Raw genomic sequence first — 21,470 nt, 5'->3', positions numbered from 1 at the left:
TATGCTCGAATGAATCTTGTTGATGAGTCTTTCCTTCCTTAATTTAAGAACAGAGAAGAGATCGTAAAATAGCTTTATCCAGTGTTTGAAGGGGCAGGGGCGAAGCTACGAGACCGAGTTCCATCTCTCGAATCAATCTTGCTTGAGTTGAGTCTTTCCTCTTCGTGTTTGAAGGAATAAATAGGGAGAGGTGAATGAGGAGTACTAGTTTTCGTGCTTGAATTTCTCTTATCTTCTTTCTTTCAGTGTAAATAGGTGAAAAACAAATAGACTCTGTCTTCGTCTTCTGACTTTGACTTCGGATGGTAAATCATCATTTCTTTCTCTGTCTCTTTATTCAAGAACTCGATAAAGCTGCTTCGTTCGCTCCTTCCTGACCTTACTCTTTTTCTTAAATCAGATGAGAGTAAGAAGAAGAAGAAAAAGAATAAGAAATAAATAGGTCAAGGAATAGAGGGAGGAAAAGGTTACGGAGCTCAGCAAGCAAGCAACCAACCAATAGAAAGAATAAGGACAGGAGAGAGTGAGACTGTAAAGGTGTAGGAGCGAAGCTGTGAGACCAAGAGGTCGAATGAGTGAAGGATCAAGAACTAAACACCTATTACTGAGTTCAATCAGGCAAGGGAATAGAAGGGCAGGAGCGAAGCTACTCGACGAGAAGGGGAGAGGAGCGAAGCCGCTTTACCTTAAGGTCCAGGGAAGAAGCGAAGCTGCTTTACCTTAAGGGGAGGGGAAGGAGCTCAGACGCTCGCCCTATGCACTTGTTACACAACAAACAACCCCTTAGAGGAAGGGCAGACAACTCATTTGTTTACAGGAGAGGAAAATAGCTAATGAAAACAAGAGCAAGAGGAAAAGGGGCAGGTTCAAGTTCCGTAGCTCCAGTAATATTGGTTCAAGCAATTGTTCAACCGAGTTGGAGAGATTTAGGAAATGGAAGGGAAGGCAGAAGCTAATAGACTGGAAAGTAAAGGGGAGGAGTTTACAGGATTTAATCTGAATTGACTCGAATCTAAAGAAAGGATAGCTGAATGAGAAGAGAATTAATCTTTCGGAGAGTAAGTAAGTGAAAGAAAGAATATAAATAGGTTACGGAGGGAACTCGAATTACTCGATAGTCTTGACTGACACAATCACTTCCTGAAAATAACAAACAATAACAGATGGTCAGAGAATAGAGGAAAAGAAAAGGAGCTTGACCTTCTTTCTTCTTTATCTTACTGTTACATCTGGTGAAGGAGAATGAATCCTTAGGTTCCGTCCGGAGAGAAGCTGAAGAGAAGCAGATAGTTTACGAGGTTCAGGAGAAAGAACCAAGCAGTGAGACTCTCATTCATTTTGAGTCTCATGAATAAGTAGTTGGGTCTGTGTTTACAACTCAATCAAGGAGAAGAGAAGCCGAGGTAAATGAAGACGTTGCTTTACCTCGTTCAAGAAGGGAGAGGAAATTCAATTCTCAGTTGCTTTCCTTTCCCTCGTTTACTGTGATAGAATCAATAGGTGAAGGAGATCAGCCCAGTGTTTGAATAGTTCAACCAGAGTGAAAGAATCATCCTCCAGTTTACCTCGTCTTTGAAGGAAAAGGTTTTCGCTTTCGTCTTTCAAAGCTCCTAATAAATTTCTTCTAGAACTCATCAGGAGAATGAAGGGAGAATCCAATTCAAGCAAAAGAGAAAGAACAGAAAAGAGACACCCATAAGCATACAAAAAGAAGAAGAAAGAACGAGAAAAAGAAAGAAGAGCACGAAAGGAGAACGAAGACAGGACAGAGTGAAAGAAGCTTCGTTCAGTAGGTAGTTCAGGATAGATAATGCATCTTGAGTCTGATTTTACAGGGAAAGAAGGGAGAGAGAGGAAATGAAGATGCGGCTTTACCAAGTGAAAGAGATAGTTCAAGAATAATTGAGAATAACGAACTCGAACGGAACAAGGGGCCAAGCCACGAGACCTTGTTCAATCAAATCAGTCAAAGGTGAATGAGTAGGGAGAGGTGAATGAGTTCACTCTAATTAATCGATAGTCTTTGTTTACAGTTAAAGTAAAGAGAATCAATAGGTGAAGGAGATCAACAGAGGTTCAGTAGCTTCTTTTCGGTTTCTTCCTCTTTTCTACCTACAGTGATGAAAGAAGGTTCAGGCAGGATAATTCCTCTTGAGTTCAGTCTTTGTTTACAGTTAAAGAGAATCCATAGGGGAAGGAGAGAAGCAGAGGTTCAGTAGCTCTTTGTTCAATCAGTCAAAGGTTCATGAGTAAGTAGAAATAGGTGAATGTACAGTTCAATCAGGGACAAGTGAAAGAGATTGATAAAGGTTCCGTTCCGGTTCAGGAGTGAAGGAGAATGAATCTTGAGTCTTCTTGAACATCCTTGAATTTTCTTTTATCTTGTGTTTGAAGGGAAGGAGTGAGACCGACAATGAATGGGTGAAGGAAGGAGCTCTGCAATGAAACCGACAGGGGAGGTGAAGGAGTGAAACAGCTCGACTGGAAAGGAGAGGAGCGATGCAGCTTGACCTTAAGGGAAAGGAGCGAAGCCGATAGGTTCAGGAACGAATTGACTCTGGCTGAGTCTTCCCCTTTTCCGATCTTATTCACCGAGGGAAGGAAAAAGGTGTGAAGGAGTGAAGCCGATAGGTTCAGGAGAAAGAATATGTTTTACCCAGTGTTTGAGGGTGAAGGGGCGAAGCAGGAAGCAGCTCGACGAGAAGAGGGAGGAGAGGAATTAGATAGAATCATTCTGTTTATTAGGGTAGGGAGAAGAATCAGAGGAGAGAGAGGAGCGAAGCCGAGGGGAAGGAGTTTCCATTTACGCTTGGTGAGTCTTGACTTCCTGTAAACTCTAATGAATCTTGAGTCTTTCCTTCCGAAAAAGAAGAAGAACACATACATACATAGGTTCAGGATTGAATTTCCTCTCATCTTTGTGTTCCGGTGAAGGTTCAGGATAGGTTCCGGAGTTCAGTTCTACAACTCTCATTAATCTTCAGTCTTGACTTACTGTTCAGCCGAATGAATCTCTTTTCTTACTGTTCCATCTGGTTCAGGAGTGAAGGAGAATTAATAATAAGTAGGGAGAGGATCAAGATCTATTAAAGAATACAAAATAGGAATAGGTTCAGTTCTACAACTCTCAGTAATCTTGCATGAATCTTTAGTCTTTCCTTTCAGTTTCAGGAGAAAGATCCGTGAAAGAATAAGAAGGAGGTAAGAGAATCATAGTTGGAGAGGTTCATGGGCGAAGCCACTCGAACGATAGGGAGAGGAGCTTTACCTTGTTCAATCAGGGAAGGGAAGAAGGAGTTCACTCTCATTCTTTCGTCTGTCTCATGAATAAGGAGTCTTTACAGTTAAAGAATAGGGAGGTTCAGTAGTGATTTCGTTTACCGAGTTCAATCTCATTCCTAAGGAGTAGAGTCTTAACTTTCAACACACTATTCATTTTCTTGACTGTAAAGGTTCTTCAATCAAATAGCTTGACCTTGTGAAAGAGCTCAAGAAGGTTCAGGTTTCGTATTTCTTCGTTTACTGTCTGGGAAAGAAAGGAGAAGATCAAGAATAGGATTCAACCCCAGCCAGTTCAATAAGGAAGGGAGAGGTTAAGGAGTTAAAGAAAGTTCACGGTCAGTAGTGAAAGAATAACAAACCATAACAGAAGGGACAGGTGAAGGAGAAAGATCAGAGACCGAGTAAAAGAGTGAAAGAAGGAATCTTGCTTGAGTTTCGTCTTTGTTTACAGGAGAGTCTCAGAGTGAAAGAAGGAGATAATATGCTCTCATTCATCTTGCTTGAATTTGTTGAGTCTTGAAAGCAGAATCAAAGGAAAGAACAGAGAAGAGACACTAAGTAACGTATAGGCCAGCCAGGACAGGACGGACAGAAGGAAGATGCTTTAACCTATTTACCTCGTGGTTGAAGGGAGAGGATCAAGAAGAAATAGGTTCCAGAGTTCAGTTCCATCAGTAGTGAAGGAAGGAGTTTACCTCGTTGAATCAAGAATCACAGGAAAAGGGTGTCGGTTGATTCTTCTCTCTCATACAGCTGCTTGACCTTGTGAAAGAGTTCCATCAGTCTCATTCATCTTTCTTACTTACAGGAGAGTACAAAGAGTGAAATCTGGCTCATTCTTCTTTCGTCTTGACTTATGAATTACCCGAGTTCAATAAGTTCAGTGAATACAGGGACAGGGGTAGGAGAGAAGCCAGCCAGTCAGCCACTTTACAGTTCAAGAATCAATAGGCTCACTCAGTAGTGAAGGATACTTAATTAAGCTTGTCCGAGTCTTCTTCTTCAATCAATTCATTCTCTTTCCGGAAAGGTTACGGTTCATGAGCTGATCTTTCTTTCCCTCCTGTAATTCATCTTGTCTTGCTTTCTCTTCCTTTACAGTGAATAAATAGGTTCAAGTTAAGGATTGTTGAATGAATAAGGTAAGTAAATAGGGTCAGGGAATATCTTCTTCTTCTTTTAGAGGATTGAATGAATAAGGGAAATAGGTAAAGGTCATATCGGTTCAGGTTAAGGTTCCCAAGGAATATCTGATTCTGATTCTTACTCAATCTTGCCTTTCTCGGATTCTGATTCTTTCATTCTCGTCAGTCAAGGTTCAGGGCAAATTCACTCTCTTACCGGGAAAATAACCCAAAAAATAGGGAGGGGATAGAATTTGTTAATAAAAGGTCCTAACAGGATGACGAAGAGGAAAGGTGCGAAGCAGCGAGACGAGAAGAGGAGAGAAAGAAGGGACAGGGTCGAAGACGCGAGACCAAAGGGAGAGGGGCGAAGACCTGAGACCCGTAGGGCGAAGAGGTTACGGTTTGAGGTTCAGTCTTTCTTCGGTTACTGCGAATAAGAATAGAGGTTCCAGGCTAAGGAGGGAAATCCGGCCGGGGAAGAAGTAATAGAATAAATAGTCGAGGAGTGAAGTAGTGAATAAATAAGTAATGGCTCAGTAGTGAGACCAATAGAATAGATTCATTAGTTCAAGAAGGTTCAGGTTCATGAGCTTCTCTCTCTTTCCTTCCTCATTACCGAGTTCAAGAAAAGAGCAACTTCTTTACCTCCAAGTTCATTCAAGAAGGAATAAATAGGGAGAAGGGACATCATCAGGTTCAGGCAATGGAATTGAAGTAGCTTTACAGAGTTGGAGAGGGGTGAAAGAGCTCGACCGATAGCGAGAGGGGTGAAACCACTCGACCAAAGGGCGAGACCGAAGGGAGAGGGGCAGGGGAAAGAGCTGATCTTTCTTTCTTTCCTTCTGGTTCTGGCTGACGAATCTGGAGTTGAGTCTTTCCTTCCTGTTCTTGATGATTAATTCTTGTTGAATGAATTTACGACTGTAAAGTTTCATTTCTATTCTTTCCTTACTATTCAGGATCATGAATGTTTCATTTTCTTCTCCCTATCACTGTTAAGGATAAATAATGCTTCTTTCGTCTTGACTTCCTGTTCACTCTCGTTAATCTTTCTTTAGTCCCTCCTGTGAAGGAATATCTGATTCTTCTTCTGTCATTCTCACTGTAACCTCGTCACGTTCAATCCGGTAATATCAATTCCAGTTCCGGAGTAAGTAGGGAGAGGAGATTTCTCTTTCATTTTCATTTCCCAATCTCAAGTCAAGAAAGGCGTTAGCGCTTTAGAAAGATTGTGCAGGGCGGTGGTGAGGCTGGCTTGACTAAGAATCTCGAAAGGGCTTTTGAAGCTTACTCTACTACAGCGGACCGAGAAGAAAGAAGGAAGGCTGAATCTGCACCCTAAAACAAAATGGAAAGAGTTCCTTTACTTCCTCAAATGGGATTAATCTCGTCCAACTAACTGGAAAAATGATAACAGAATAGAATGCATGGGTCAGTAGTTAGAAGGAGTTACAATAAGCGGATAAATAGAGTATACCACCTGACTGCTTTCCTCTATGAGGGAGAAAGCTATTTGAAGAAAGAACCCTATGAGAAAAACTCTAATTCATTGTTAGCCAAGGCGTGGTAAAGACAATAAGATAATAGACTTTGATCGGACGTGCTGAATCCGCTTATTTGAAGATGAATTCGACTTTACCTTTATCAAAGAATAAGACAAGATGAGACTGAACGAACCAATATTTCCTGAGCTGATTGAATAGTAACCAAAGACGAGACTCCTTATTCATTCTCTTTTCCTTACCCTCTCTGACCGGAAGGAGGTAAACTGGAGGATTGAATGGACTCTCTTGTCCCCGAAACCAGATTGAACTCCGTAATTAGGATGTATAGGAAGGAAAGCCGAAACATTAATGAAATATCCTTGCACTCTGGAATCGTAACCTTTTCCTATATGACTTGAGCTACTTCCTTCAACCCTGACCGGAATGAACCAGATTGAACTCCTCTCCCTATAGGTCGAGCGGTTTCACTCCTTAGCTGCTTTACAGTCGAGTAAATGAATGACGGAACCTGGCCCGATATTCCATTCCCTTCTTTCCCTCGGTAAATAGCATAGGTGGTTGATTTCACTCTTTCTGTGGATCTGTTTACTCCTGACCCTGAACAGAATGCTAGAAGAAGATATTCCTTTACTGTTCAAGAATCAATGAATTAGCTGACAGGAGAGCTACTTACTCCGGAACCAGACCCGGAACAAAGAAAGAAGGTAGAGTCCGGCCATTCATTAGCAGCTTGACAGTAGAGCTACTTACTTCGGAACAGGAACAGTAAACACCCAACTCCTTATGAATGAGAGTTTACTGTGTGTGTTTGAATAAAAGGAAAGACTGAAGCAAGACAAGAAAGAGGAATTGTCCTTTACTGTTCTATAAAGAAGGGATATGAAATGAATTAGCTTACAGGAGAGCTACTTACTCTGGAACCTGCCCCTTAACTTCTATTCCCTTCGCTCCTTAGCTTTGGTTTTTTATCTTGCCCCTCTCCCTTCGGTCTCGTCCTTTGGTCGAGTGGTTTCACCCCTCTCCAACAAGGTAAAGTTCCATTGCCTTAACTGCTTTGAAAGCCGAAAGAGGAAAGAGACTAAACGAACCCATATTCTCGTAAGTTATTGTTCACCTATCCCTACTTATTCACCTTTGACTGATTGAAGGAGGTAAATCATATGAAATCCTTCTTCTTTTACTCGGGTTGAACTATTTGAGTGTCTCTTTTCTTTGATTCTACTTGAAAGACGAAACTCAAGATGAATGAGGGTGAACCTATCCTTTCTTTACAAAGAAGGGAGAGTCAATTCCTTGCAGCTCCTTTCCCTTAAGGTAAAGCTGCATCGCTCCTCTCCCTCTTGGTCGAGCTATTTTACTCCTTTCCCTGTCGGTCTCGTAGCTTCACTTATTCGCCTCGTAAACTCGGCCTCACAATTTCATTACCTGAACCTCCCCTTAAGGTTTCATTGCTTCGCTCCTAAACTACTTCCTTCACCAGATGGAACTCCTACACCTTATACGATATTCCCTTATAGGAGAGGAAATTCATTAAATCCTCTAACTCTATCTAAAAAAAGAACGAAGAAGAAAATGAGAATCAGGTCAAGCTCAATCACCTGATGGAACTGTCTGTAAAGTGGCTGGCTGAGCTCCGGAACCTATCTGTAAACTCGGTAAAGCAAAAGCACTAAGTAAGTTCTTTCACAAACAAGGGGGAACTAGGTAAGCTGGATGAGAAGAGGGTAAAGCTCCGTAACCTTTCGACTCTATTACATTACCTGACCGGAACCGATATGACCTTCCCTGAACCTTATACGCTAGTCCCTTATACAGGAGAGTCAACTCATTCAATCCGGACGGAACCTGAACTGGACCCTTTATCAATCTTCTTCACCTGAACCTCCTTTTCCTATGGATTCTTTCTCCTTTTCTTTGATGATATTCCCTTAATCAATTAATTAGCTGCTTTGAAAGCCAAAACGAGAGATTCCTGAGAGTGAACTGTCGGACTCATTATCCTGATCCTACTGATTGAACAGTAAACTCCGATCCTCTCTCTTGCGCTCTCGTTGCTTCGCTCCTCTCCCTGATTGAACTCGGTAAAGCTCCTGAGCCTGATTGAACTCGGTAAGTAAAGGGGCTGGCGGAGAAGAAGGTAAAGCTGCTTCACCTATTTATTCTTGAACTGTAAACAAATGAAAGGATGTTCGAAAGATGAATTCATTCTTCTTCACTCTTGAACTACTGAACTCACCTTCTTGATCTTCTCCTTCACCTATTTATTGAGGAACTGATCTTGCTTCATCCTTTCTTTTACTCTCTCTCCCTGAACAGTAAACAAGGGAGGGTTGAAGTATTCTTTCTCTTCTCCTTTCTTGCTTTCACTCTTTTACATAGGCTAGGCTGGATGGATGGTCTGAAGGTCAAGCTTCGAACCCTATTTCTTCTTTTCTTTCTCCTGAACCCGTCCCTATTGATTCTTTAGAAAGAAGACTGTAAACTAAGAGCAAGACTCCTTATTCTAGATCATTCACTGGAAGTCAAGAGATAGTGAAACCGGAACCTTTATCAATCTTCTGAACCTGAACCTATTAATTCATTCACCTTCTTGATAAGGGAAAGAAGAAGGGCATTCTCCAGACCCTGCCCCTTCGCATGTCGGTAAAGTCGCTGTATGAGAATCAGGTCAAGCCGAAACGAAAGACTCAACCTCAACCCTAAGCTACTTCACCTTGTTTGTGTACTGGAACCGGAACAGGAATTCAATCCGGAATCAGGCAGGAAGGAAAGCCGGAACAAGAAGAAATGAAGACGCTGCTTTACTGTCGAGCTACTTACTCTTATTCATTCTCCTTCACTCATGAACCTTCTTTCTTTGACTCTCCTTTCAAAGTAAATAAAGATTATCGATGCATTCTCTCAGCTATTTCTTCTTTTTCTTGTCTTTCTCCTTACTTAATTGGACTGATTTCTGTAGGTCTGTTTGCTCATGAACCATAACCGGAGCCTTCGCTACTGAATGAAAGACTCCTTATACAGTATTACCGGAAGGAGGTAAAGCAATTCTATTTCTGAGCCTCTTCTCATCTCACAATTCCATTTCCTTCCCTGAGAGCTACTTCTTCTTCTCCTTTACCAGTGTTTGAAGGGAAGAGAGACTCAACAAAGAGCTACTGAACTGGAACCGGAGCCTCTATCCCCTTATACAGTATTACCGGATTGAATAGTAAACAAATGAAAGGATGTTCGCTTCGCTCCTTACTCCCTCTCCCTATCAGTCCGGTCGAGTGGTTGAACTCAGTAAAGCGGCTGGATGAGAACCGGATTTCACTCCTTTACTCTCCTGTAAAGACGGATGAAAGAAAGATGAATGAAGTAGCTAGCTAATGAATGGACTCTCCCTTGTCAAAGACTCAACTCAAGACTCAAGAGAAAACCTGCCCCTTCACCGGGTACAGTTTCGTGTCTTCGCCTCTTCGCCCAACGGGTCACAGGGCTTCGCCCCTTCACTCAATCACTTGAAGAACTGTAAACACCTGACCATTCACCTATCGGTCTCATTGCTGGCTTCGCTCCTTCACCGTAGAGGAAATTCATGAAAGAAGGAAGGAACCTTCCCCGGAACCTATTTCCCATTTCTTCTTTCACTCAGTCTTGAACAAGGGAAAGCCACTAATTCATTGACTCACTCTCCCTTTTCCATCATTGAGCAAGGTAAATAAATATGAACAGTAAGAAAAGAAGAAGAAAGATGAAGACGAGTTGTAGAACTGAACTCAATCACCTGAACCGATATGACCTTCTTTCACTCTTTCAAAAGCTGGTTGGTTACCTCCTACAGTCTCTAAGCTTTACTCCTCTCTCTCTTAGCCTTTCTTTCACCGTACGTAAAGTGGCTTGGCTTAGCTCCTTAGCTGCTTTTCAAGCCAAAACAAGAAGGGGGAGACTCAACTCCTTCTCCTCTGGATCCTATTTATGAAGGAACTGTAAACACTCAATCAACTCCTTATTCATTAGCCGCTTTACTGTCTAGCTCCTTACTCTTATTAAAGCTACTTCGCTCAATCACTTGTCCCTTCAACCACTCTTTCCCTCGGGTTTCACTATTCTTTCACTCCCTCCTGTAAGAAAGATGAATTCTCCCTTCTTGTCCCTATTCTGGACCAGCTCTTTCTCCTTCCCTTAGCTCCTTCTCTTTCTCTTCTCCTTGATTGCTTGCTTGAACTCACTGTAAACAAATGAAAGGATGTTCGTGCTTCACTCATTCGCTGAAACTATTGGTCTCATTGCTTCGCTCAATGACTTGTCCCGGATTGAACTGTAAACACTCCTTATTCGTTAGACAGAACTTTGTTTCACCTTTTCCTCTCTCTAGTCCCTGACCTACACCTTTGACTCTATAACCTGACCTGAAGGAGGTAAAGCAGCGTCTTCATTTACTCTGTCCCTGAACAAGAAGGAAAGACAGAGAAGGTCATTCACCTGAACCTGCCCCTATTTATTCTCGAACTGTAAACAAGGCATGAAGGATGGAAGAGAATGTGGCTTCTTCTTTCACCTATTCTTTCACTCTTTTACCTCCTTTCTTTAACTGTCAAAGATCAATACTCAAGATGAATGCGACTTAACGAACCAATATTCCCTGAGCTGATTTCACTGTAAGAAAAGGGATGAATTAGACTGAACCGTTATGACCCGAAGTTATTGCATTAAGGAAGGAAAGAAAAGAGAATTGAAAGACGAAACAAGCCTGAACTCCTTCCCCCGGAACCCATATGACATGATTGAACTATTCTTGAACTCGATAAAGCAATTCTATTGCCGGAGCTACTGAATGAAATCAAAGAGATAGTGAAACCAGAACTGGAACGAACCTTCTTTCACTCCTCTCCTTTACAGTCGAGCCGCTTTGCTCGTTCGCCTCTACAACTCGGGCTCACCGCTTCGCTCCTTAGCCGCAAGACTCAACTCAACAAGATGAATTTGACTTAACTCCTTTTCCTATTCTTTATACTCGATTATTCCCTTTCTAAATCATAAGGATCAAGACTCAATGAATTAGCTTAGTTGCTTTCCAGGAGAGCTACTTACTCCTATTAAAGAAAGCTGCTTCTTCCCTTTCTGATTCATCAGCTACTTCATTCCCTGAGCTACTGAATGAAAGACTCCTAATCCTCCTTCACCTATTTATTTAGGAAAAGTAAACTCATGAACCTTCTTTCATTCTTGAACAAGGTAAGTCAGTCAAGCGGCTGTATGATCATCAGGGAAAAATCAATCACTTGTCCCTTCACTCTTGAATAAGGTAATGAGGTTCGGAAGGAAAGACTCCTGATGATTTCTCCTTAACTCCTTTCTTCGTGCAGTTATTGTGAGTTATTCAAAGATAGTAAACAAAGACTCAACTCTCTCTTCCTTCTCCTTTACAGTTAAGGGATATGAAATTCTGAATTAGCTGCTTTTCAAGCCGAAACGAATCATTAGACTGATTTCACTCTTTCACAAGGTAAAGCGACTGAGCCTGACCCTTTTCCTCGGCTTCGCCCCTCTCCTGAACCGGAACCAATATGACCTTCACTTTACGAGAGAGTAGTAAATCAAATGAAAGACGAAAGCAACTATCAGGGAGACAAGAGAAAGACTCCTGATCCTACTTCTTTCACTCATGAACCTATCTATCCTTCCCTTATTTATTGAGGTCAAAGTAGCTCTTTCCTGAACTCACCCTTATTACCTGACCTTCACTACTGAACTGGAAGTCAAGACGAAACTACTTCTTCTCCTCAACTCCTTATTCATTCGACTGTAAGTAAAGACTATTTATTAGACTGAACTACTTATGAGACGAAACTACCTCAGTCCGACCCTTCTTTCACTCATTCGACGGACTCTCCCTTCAAAAGAAAGTGTTTCAAGGAAAGACTCTACTCCGATTCTTCTTTCACTCGGGTTGAACTAGGTAAGCTGGATGAGAAGCTAAACCTCTCCCTTCGCTCCTTCACTCTGGCCGTAACCCATTTATTTATTCTTTCACTCAGTAAATAGGCTGGATGGATGTTCGCTTCGCTCCTCCCCTTTGTTACGTGGTTGGTTGTTCGTATTTGATTGATGATTAAACTTCTATCTTCAAAACCTTTTTCTTCTTCTTCAGCTACCTAACTAAATGATGATAATTCCTTCTTTCTTTCCCTCTTCGCTCATGACCTGATTGAACTACTACTGAATGAAATGGAACATGAATGAGAGTGAACTGTCAGACTCATTATCCTGATCCTATAGATACTGAACCTGTCTCTATTTATTCTTTCAATGAATGAAAGGAAGGTAGAGTAAATCAAAGATAAGAGATAGAACCTTCCCCCGTATTCCCTGACCGAAAGAAAGCTCCTATTTATTCATGAGACTGCTTGACAGGAGAGTGACTTATGAACCGATATGACCTTCCCTTATTTATTGAGGTAAAGCTATTTGAAGAATAATCAGAGAATGGGACGGATTTCACTCTTGAACTGCCAACTGGAACCAGAACGAGAGGAAAGACGAAACGAATCATTCTCGTTTACAGGAGAGTGAGTAAATGAATTAATTAGCTATTGAACCCGGACCAGATTGAACGAGTTGTAAGTGTTTGAAAGAAGACGAATCCTCTATTCCTTTACAGTTCAAGAAAGTGTTTCAAGGAAAGACAGGAGACAAGACAAAGACTCCTTCTCCTCCTGATTGAACTCCATAACCTTATACTCTATTCCTTTCGCTGCCCCTCTACTATGCCCTTCGCTACTTCATGAAACCCTTCCCGAAATAGGAACAAAGAAAGAAGGGAGAGGAAACCGAAACCCTTCGCCCGTTCCCCAGAACCTTCGTTCACTCTTTTGCCTGTAAAGACCATTTCAGATTTAGTTTCTCGATACTTTCCCGTGAAAAAGGGATGTTTCACTTTTGAACTAACAAAAGCTGCTTCAATGAATGAGAGTTTCTACTTTCTCGGGACTTTGGGCTGTTTCACTTTTTCACTCACGAAAGTTGCTTCAATTCTGATTAATTCCATCCACCACGGTAAAAAGGGATGCTTTTGCCCATTTTCCCTTATTTCAGGAGGTAACATAGTAGTTAGTCTTTCTCCGGAACCGTAACAGGAAGAGAAGCTCTTTCCCATGACCCGGAACTCAATCACTTGAAGAACAGTAAACACCTGACCATGAACCTATCGGTCGAGTGGTTAAACTCAGTAAAGCGGCTGTATGAGAATCAGGTAAAGCTCTATCCCCTGAGCTGATTGAACTCATTCTACTTCCCTGAGCTACTGAACGAACAGTAAACAAGGTCTCACTCCTTCCCCTGTCCCTGTATTCCCTTTTACATGAGAGTCAGTCAATTCATTCAATCCGAAACAAGAATGAGACTGAACAGGAAGTGATTGTTCACCTTTCACTCTTTTACTCTCTGGTAAACAAAGCCTATTGATTTAGGATCCTTCCCCTTAACCTTTTCTTTCTTTTATCTATTCCCTTCTTTCAAGGTAAAGCTGCTTCGCTCAATCACCTTTTACAGTCGTCTCGTCGAGCTAGCTACTTACTCCCTCCCTCTTCTCGTAACCCTGCATTCGACTGATTGAAGGAGGGTTGAACTATCTCTGATCATATACCTATTTATTCAAACAGAGTAAACTCATTGACCTCTCCCTATTTATTCCTTCAAACACAAGGTCAAGCCGCTAATGAATTGACTTTACTCGACTGTAAACAAGAAAGCGTTTCACTATTCAAACACTCTTATACTCTCTGGTCAAGCTCCTTCACTCAATCACTTGAAGAACAGTAAACAGGGTCGCTTCGCTCCTTCACCTATCGATTGAACTGAACCAATTCCATTGCCTGTCCCTGATTAGGTAAAGCGCTATTTGAAGAACCAAAACCTTTTCTCGATTTCACTCCGTCACCTTTTCTTTCAAACCCAAGGGAAATAGGTGAAGTAGCTCTTTTTTTTAATGAGGTAAAGCGGCTAATTCATGAATTTACTCTCTCTTCATTCATTATCAAAGAAGAAGAAAGATTACATTCTCCGGAACAGGAAGGAAAGACTGAAGATGAATGAGACTCAACCAACCCAAAAGAGCTACTGAACCGGAACTGATATTCCCTGAACTTTATACAGGAGAGGAGAGTCATGAAATCCTTCACCGATTGATTCTTGAACCTATTAATTGTCGGAAGGAAAGACTCTCGATGATTTATCTTTTTCCTATTTCTTCTTTCATTCAATCATTGACAGTGTTTTCAGGGGGGAAGTGTTTCAACTCAAGACTCAACTCAACAAGATTCATTCTCAATCACCTGAGGAGAAAGAATAAGATATTTACAGTCGAGTAAAGAAAAGCAAAGAGATAGTTCAACCAGCGTAACCTTTTCCGATATGACCTTTTTCAGGACAGGAGGTAAAGCTAACCTTTCTTTACGGGAGAGAGAGTAAATCAAGAGAATTGAAAGAATGAAGCGAAAACCAGGACCATTCCTCAAAGACTCGGTAAAGAAAGCTATTTTCATGATCCTTCACTACTTGTGGTGCAGTTATTGTGAGTTATTATTCAAAGACTATTCTATTCTTTAACTCGGTAACATAGGCTTCTCTCCTGAACCTCTATTCGCTGACTGACCTTCTTTAACTACTCTTGATCCTGAACCAGATAGATAGATTGAAGGAGGTAAAGCAGCTGGCTTCTCTCCTGTCCCTTCTTTCACTTACTCGACAGTAAGATTCATTCGACTTAACTCCTTTTCTTTTTCTTTTCTTATTTACTCGACTGCCTGTAACCCAAACCAGAGAGAATGAGACTGAACTCGCATATTCAATCAATCAATCCTTCTTTCCGGAACTGTAACCACGAAAGATGAATGAGAGCATATGAATTTACTACTCTCCTCAAGGGTTGAACTACTTGTCTTTCTCTGTGCTTTCCTTCACTACTTCAGGACCCAGACAGATTGAACCCAGTCTTCATCAACCCATTTATTCTTGAACCTATCTGCTTCTCCCCTCACTACTGTACTTACTCATTCAGCCTTTCCTTTATGCATTCCTGACCAGATTTCACTCTAAAGCTATTATGATCGCTCACCTCTATTCCGTTCCTCTTTATTCAAAGACTAGGCAAAGCAAGCCGCTAATCATTTACTCGACTGTAAACTCATTCACTTGTAGGGTTCACCCATTGCCTGTCCCAGATGGAAGTGATTCTTGAATAGTAAAGAAAGACGAAAGATTCCATTACCTATTTATGAACTGTAAACTAAGAGAAAGAGAGGATCACCTTTGAGGATATTCCCTTGCCTTGGAGAACTCGGTCAAGCTATTTTCCTTCACTCTACAGGAGAGTAGGAAAGAAAAGAAAGAAAAGAGATAGTGAAACTGGAACCAGAACCTTAAATGCTTCACTGGAAGTCTCGACTCAAGAAGAATGACTCTGAGAGAAGTGATTGTGAGCCTTTCACTCTAAAGCTATTATGTATGATCTGGATCCGAAGAGTCAATTCTAGAAGGAACCTTCCCCTTCACCTCTACAACTCGGTTGAACAATTTCATTGCCTGAACCTGACGAGAATGAAATTCGGGAGACTACAGAAAAGACTAATCTGGCAGGAAGGAAAGAAGATTAATTCAACTGATTGAACTCAAACAAAGACTCGGTAAAGAGCTAAATGAATGAAATGCTTGACCTTTACAGAATGCAAGAATCAGAATCAGATAGATATTCCTTGTCTAGTGTTGTTTGAATCAATGAAGGGGGAATCAAATGAATGAGACTTTATAGACAGGGGGAGTCAAATGAGATTAAGCTCAATCAAATCACGGGCAGGAGAGTCAATTCTAGAAAGAAAGAAGGAACTCATATCCTTTTTTACCGTGAAAGACTAAAGGAAGAATCTAATGAAACAAGAATGATCCTGAACTACTGAACGAACCTGATTGAACAAGGAGGGTAAACAGGACTATTCTTCTTTTCCTCTATGACCATCCCTTCCCGGAAGGAGGTAAACTAGGTCTTGTGGCTTCACATCTTTCTGATTCATTCTCCTGAACCGATATTACATTCTTTCACTCTAAAGCAGCATTCTTTCTCCGGAACGAACTGATATTACCTGATGACCAGAACCCCTATTCTTTGAGCTACTGAAGCGGAACAAAGAAAGAAGGGGGGAGAGAGGAAGTAAACAAACCAAAAAGAGAAAGGAAAGACCCTACTCAAGATGAATTAGAGCATATTCAATCAATCAATCCTTCTTGAACTGTGTAAACTTATGAATTAGGAAGTCAAGACGAACCTCCTTATTCATTCTACAGAACTCAATCATAAGGTAAGGTAACAAGGTAAGGTAAATAGGCTGGATGATGAGGAGAAGGTCAGGTCAAGCTCCGTAACCAGATTTCGCTCTTTTACTCAGTAAGATAGAATAGAAAGATTCTTTCTTTCACCTATTTCTTCTTGAACATGGAACTCCTCGGTCTCTTCTCTGTTCTTTCCTTCGCCTAATTGAACCTAACCTATTTCTCTTCTTGAACTGTGTAAAGACTCAACAAGATTAATTCCCCTTATACGGTATTCCCTGTAAGAAAGACAACCTTCCCCTTTTCCTATTAATTCTTGAAGGAGGTAAAGCATATTTTGTACCTCTTTCTCTTTGTTTGAATGAAGGAGGTAAACGGATACTATCAAGTGAGTAAACAGAATGAGACTGAACCATATTTCACTCTTTTACTCGGGTTTCACTATTTATTCAAAGACTAGGGAAAGCTGCTTAGCTTCTTTCTCTCCTTGAATCCTTCTGGAAGAGTAAACAAGGGAAATAGGTTCATAGCTAATTCATCCAGTAAAGAAAGCCTCAACTGAAACCCTGCAGCACCTTGACCTCGCACCTCTCCCTCCAACAAGTCAAGACTCTTTAGATGTAACAGTAAGAAAAGAAAATGAAAGAGAAGCTCATTCACCTATCGGTTTCATTGCTCTACTCCTGAACCTGCTCTTGTTCTTTCCACGAACACTAAACTCATTCACCTCTTCTCCCTACTTATGAACCTTTGACTGATTTCCCTCGGTAAAGCGTATGAAATCCTTCTTTTATTTACTGGGGATGGTTGGTTTCACTATTTCTATTTTAGTGTCTGTTCTCTTTCTTTGCTTTCCTTTGCCTTTGATTCTTCAGACTCAACAAATTCAATCAAGATTTGCTCAATCACCTGATTTTTCTTCTCTTTCACGAGGAGGTAAGTAAATAGGTTAAAGCATCTTTCTTTCTACTCTTCTATTGGACTGATTGAAGGAGGTAAAGCCCTCTCTTATCAAAGACTCGGTAACTACTAGGTAGGCTGAGGATTGAATTGACTCTCATGTTCCCGGTTCCTTGTCTCAGCTCATTGCTTGCTTGGCTCTTCTCCCTGGATGAGAAGTGAAAGAAAACTTGGGAGGACATATGATATGCAATGAGTTCAACCAACAATAAAGATAGTTACAAAATCTAGGTCGATGTAACCAACCAAGTGTGACTGACTTAGAAAGCATCTAGTAGAAGCAACCTAACGCTTCTCTGAGTACATTATACTGGATAGATAGAGGATGAGTATAAGTACATTACGGGATAGCTGGAGTAAAGGGGCATCCCAAATGAGAACGAGACCCCTGGAACTGGAAATGCTAGTTCAACCCCTCTTGCCAGAGTATCAAAAGCATATGTTATGTATGATAGCTCCCCGACTTACTTCAAAGCTCTCATAGGGATATCTATCGGGTAGAGAATTGTGAGGATTCCCCATCCAATCAGGCTTCGATGCATTAATCCTTCCTCCGATGAGCCAGTCTCCGTTCTGTGGTAGGGCAAGCAGTGAAGTATCAATCAAAACGTACACTCTATCTCTGTTCTGTGGTAGAGACGCCTATAGTCTCGTTCCTCTACCTATCCTTTTTACAGAAGAAAACTTAACTGCTCCTGAAAAAGAAAGTCTTGAAAGTCAAGACGAAACCTCTCCCCTCTCCTCCCTTTTCTCGTCTCGCGTCTGAGACCTCTCACCTCGTAAACTCGGTTTCATGTCTTCGACCCTCTCCTTTGTCTGGCGTCTTTGCCTCTTCGCCCGTAGGGTCTCAGGGTGAAGCCCCTTTTCTTTCACGAGGTAAAGCAGCTGAGATTCATGATCCTATTCCTTATGCTCATTGACCTATTTCTGATTGAGCTAGGTAAAGCATACATTTTCTTTCTCCTTTACAATTGAGCATATGAAAGAGCTAAAAGCAGTTATCGGTCTCACTCCTTCTATTCCAGCGCGTAAAACTAAATGTGAGCGCTTCTCTCCCAACTAACTCGGCTTGGCTCCTTCTTACTATTAATGCGTTTCTCTCCTGAAACTCGGGCTCCCCTAACTAAAGGCAAAGAAATTAATCAGATTTGAGTAACTAACCCCCTATGAATGAACTACCACAGAATTGTTCGCTTCCTTCTCATCCATCTTCTTGCATTTCTCTTTTCTTCAAAGCCAAGGCAAAGCAGCTGAGATTCCCTCATTCCCTTCTTTCACCTATCTTCTTCTTTGCATAGTAAACTAAGCCGAAACCTGAACCTGATTATACAAGGAGAGGAGTCAAAGAGAAAGCCGAAAGCAAGACAGAGAATGAGACTGAACTGGTGGAGAGTCGATTCTAGAAGAAGAAGAAGAAGAAGAATCTTCAATCAAATCATAATAAAGATTAATGAGAGTTTGAAAGAAAGAGAAGCTCCTAACTGAACATCGTCACCATTAATGAGAGAGACTGAGCGGGCGGGAAGTCAGTCAAGACTCAACCGACACCCTCTCCTCCCTTTTCTCATCTCGCGTCTTCGACCCTTTTCCTGATTGAACGAGGTAATGCTACTATTTGATTGAATGAGACTTTACTGTGAAAGAATCAATGAATTAGCTGCTTTCCAGTCTAGTAAATGAATGAAATCCTCTTCTCTTTGTTCTCGTCTCATTGGTTCTTGATCCTGAACCTTCAAACACAGTCAACTTCGCGCTTTATATAGCTGTTACAGGAAATAGTAAGAAAAAAAGAATCAGGCTATTTATTGGCGCATCTTCCGGCCTGGACGATTCTTCTTGAACTGAACTAGGTAGGGCTATTCTTCTTTCACTCTAAACAAGGTAAAGCGTCCGTCGTCTTCTTCCTTTTATTGGTCTCTGATCTTTCCCTATGGGTTGAACAATTTCATTGGGGCTGAACCCATTTATTCAAGTAAACGAAGAAAATGAGGGTAAAGCGACTGAACAGTAAGTAAGAAAAGAAGACGAAAGCAAACCCTTATACTCTACGATATGACCTTCCTTGAGCTTTACAACTGATTTACTTTATATACTCCTGAACCTTTGTCGAGTAAATGAATGAAATCCTCTCCCTTTACATAATGGATTGATTGAAGAAGAAAGATTCATTCTCTTCTCTTTGACGATATTCCCTGAATGAACCTCGCGCTCCTTCCCCTCGGGCTCCTCTTTCTTTATTCTTGAACAAGGAAGGTAAAGCTCTGTCAGTGAGTTTGCTTCTTTCATTACTATTCTTTGTTCTCGGTAAAAGCCAAAGAGAAAGACTATCGATTAATGAGACTAATTTCACTCTTTCACAGGGTAAGGTAAACTGGGTAAGCCGCTGGATCAGAAGTGAGAAGAAGGTAAAGAAAAGAGAACGAATGAATTGAATATTCTTTCCCTTTTTTACGGAGAATGAAAGAAAGAAAGAAAGAGAGTTTACAGTTGAAGAAAGAAGAAGAAGAAATGAACTAACAGCTTCTTTGAAAGACAAAACTAAAGATGAATGAGAGTGAACTCGTGAACCTATTCCTATTTATATTTAACTGTAAACAAAGACTCAAGGAAAGACGAAATGAAAGACGAAAGAGAAAACCTTCCCCTTCTCACCTATTGATGTATTCTTTCTCCTTGCCCGATATGACCTGAGCTACTGAACCTCGGGCTCCTCATTCAAAGACTGTAACCAAGGTAAACTCTTTAACCTATCGGTTGAACAATTCCATTGCCTGCCCCGCTATTCCCTTATTGTCACTAGGTAATATAGCTAGTAGTCTTTCTCTTTTACTCCTGACGTAAACTATAAGTCTGCTGCGCTCCTCTTTATTCTTGAACACTCTGTCTGTAAACGAAAGAACTACTTCCCTCTTTCTTTATTCAAAGACAAGGTAAACTCATTAGCTACTTCCCTCTTCCCTTCTTGTGAACTCAAAGACAAGGTAAACCCAATCAATCACTACTTACCTCTTCCTTGATTGAACTCTTGAACGAGGGTTTGTTTCACTATTCATTCTTTCTTTTCTCTGATCCTTCCCCTGAACTCAATCCTTCTTTAACTGTAACCTCCTCTCCTGGCTGGCCTATTACTTCTGAACCTGCCCCTGACTGAACCTCGGGCTTCTCTTTTTTGCTGGCTGGCTGGGTTGGAAGGAACTGATTTTCTTGCTTGCTCGGGCTCCCGCCCCTCTCCTTTCCAGTCGAGCATCCTCGCCCCTTCCCCTCTCCCTATCGATTTCATGGCTTCGCCCCTCGTAAACTCGAGTTTTCACTATTCTTTAGGTAAATAGGCTGGCTAATCAGCTCCTTCACCTTTACAGTCGGGAGAGTGAGTAAATCAAAGAAAGAAGTCAGAAGACTTAGACAGAGTTTACAGTGAATAAATAGGAAAAGAAAGAGAAGCTCAATCACTGAGTAAATGAATGAAATCCCAATTGAAAGACTGAAGCAAGACAAGATTCTTTCTCCTGTCCCTGATTGAACAAGGTAAGTAAAGCAGCTGGCTGTATGATAATCACCTGAACCTGAACCTTTACAGTCTTTGAAAGAAGGGAGACGACTTATGAATGAGAGTGAACTGGAAGGAAAGATGAAACAGTCAGTCAAGACGAAAGACTCAAGATTCATTCGAGTGAACTGGAAGGAAAGACTCTCTCTTCATTCTTTAACTAATCTTTCTCCTTCACCTTAGCAGTAGCGTCAATAAATTCTTTTCTATCCAACATAGGGGTAAAACATTAAAAGAGCTTTTTCCCTCGGTAAAGCAGTTTCAAGAAAAGAAATTCTATCCCCATATAACTGTAAAACCTTAAAAGACATTTTTTCCCTAATAGCTGGAGCTTCAATCAAATATTTTGTATCCAGCATAGGGATAAAACATTAAAAGAGGTTTTCCCCTAATAGCTGGAGCTGAAATCAAAGAAATTCTATCCTCCCCTGTATTTTTGGGGATAAAAGAGAGTAAAGGTAATTAATAAGTCAAGACTATCGAAGAATCAATTCGACTCAACTGTAAGTAAATCCGAAAGATTCCTTTTTTCTCTTTCTCTTCCCCTTCAAGTGTTTCAAGGAAAGACGAAACTCAAGACGAAACATTCCTTCTCCTTTACAGTTCAAGAATGAATTGATTGAAGAACCTTTACTATCGAGTGAATCAAAGAAAGAAGGGAGACAAGACAAAGAGAAAGACTCCCGATTCATTCTCCTGATCCTTTAAGGACCAATTCTTATCTAATTCTATCCTCTCCCTATT

This window comes from Cucurbita pepo, chromosome 5, assembly GCF_057944985.1.
Source record: "Cucurbita pepo subsp. pepo isolate OVF chromosome 5, ASM5794498v1, whole genome shotgun sequence".
NCBI classification, from domain to species: Eukaryota; Viridiplantae; Streptophyta; class Magnoliopsida; order Cucurbitales; family Cucurbitaceae; genus Cucurbita; species Cucurbita pepo.
This window is presented reverse-complemented; position numbering follows the sequence as displayed.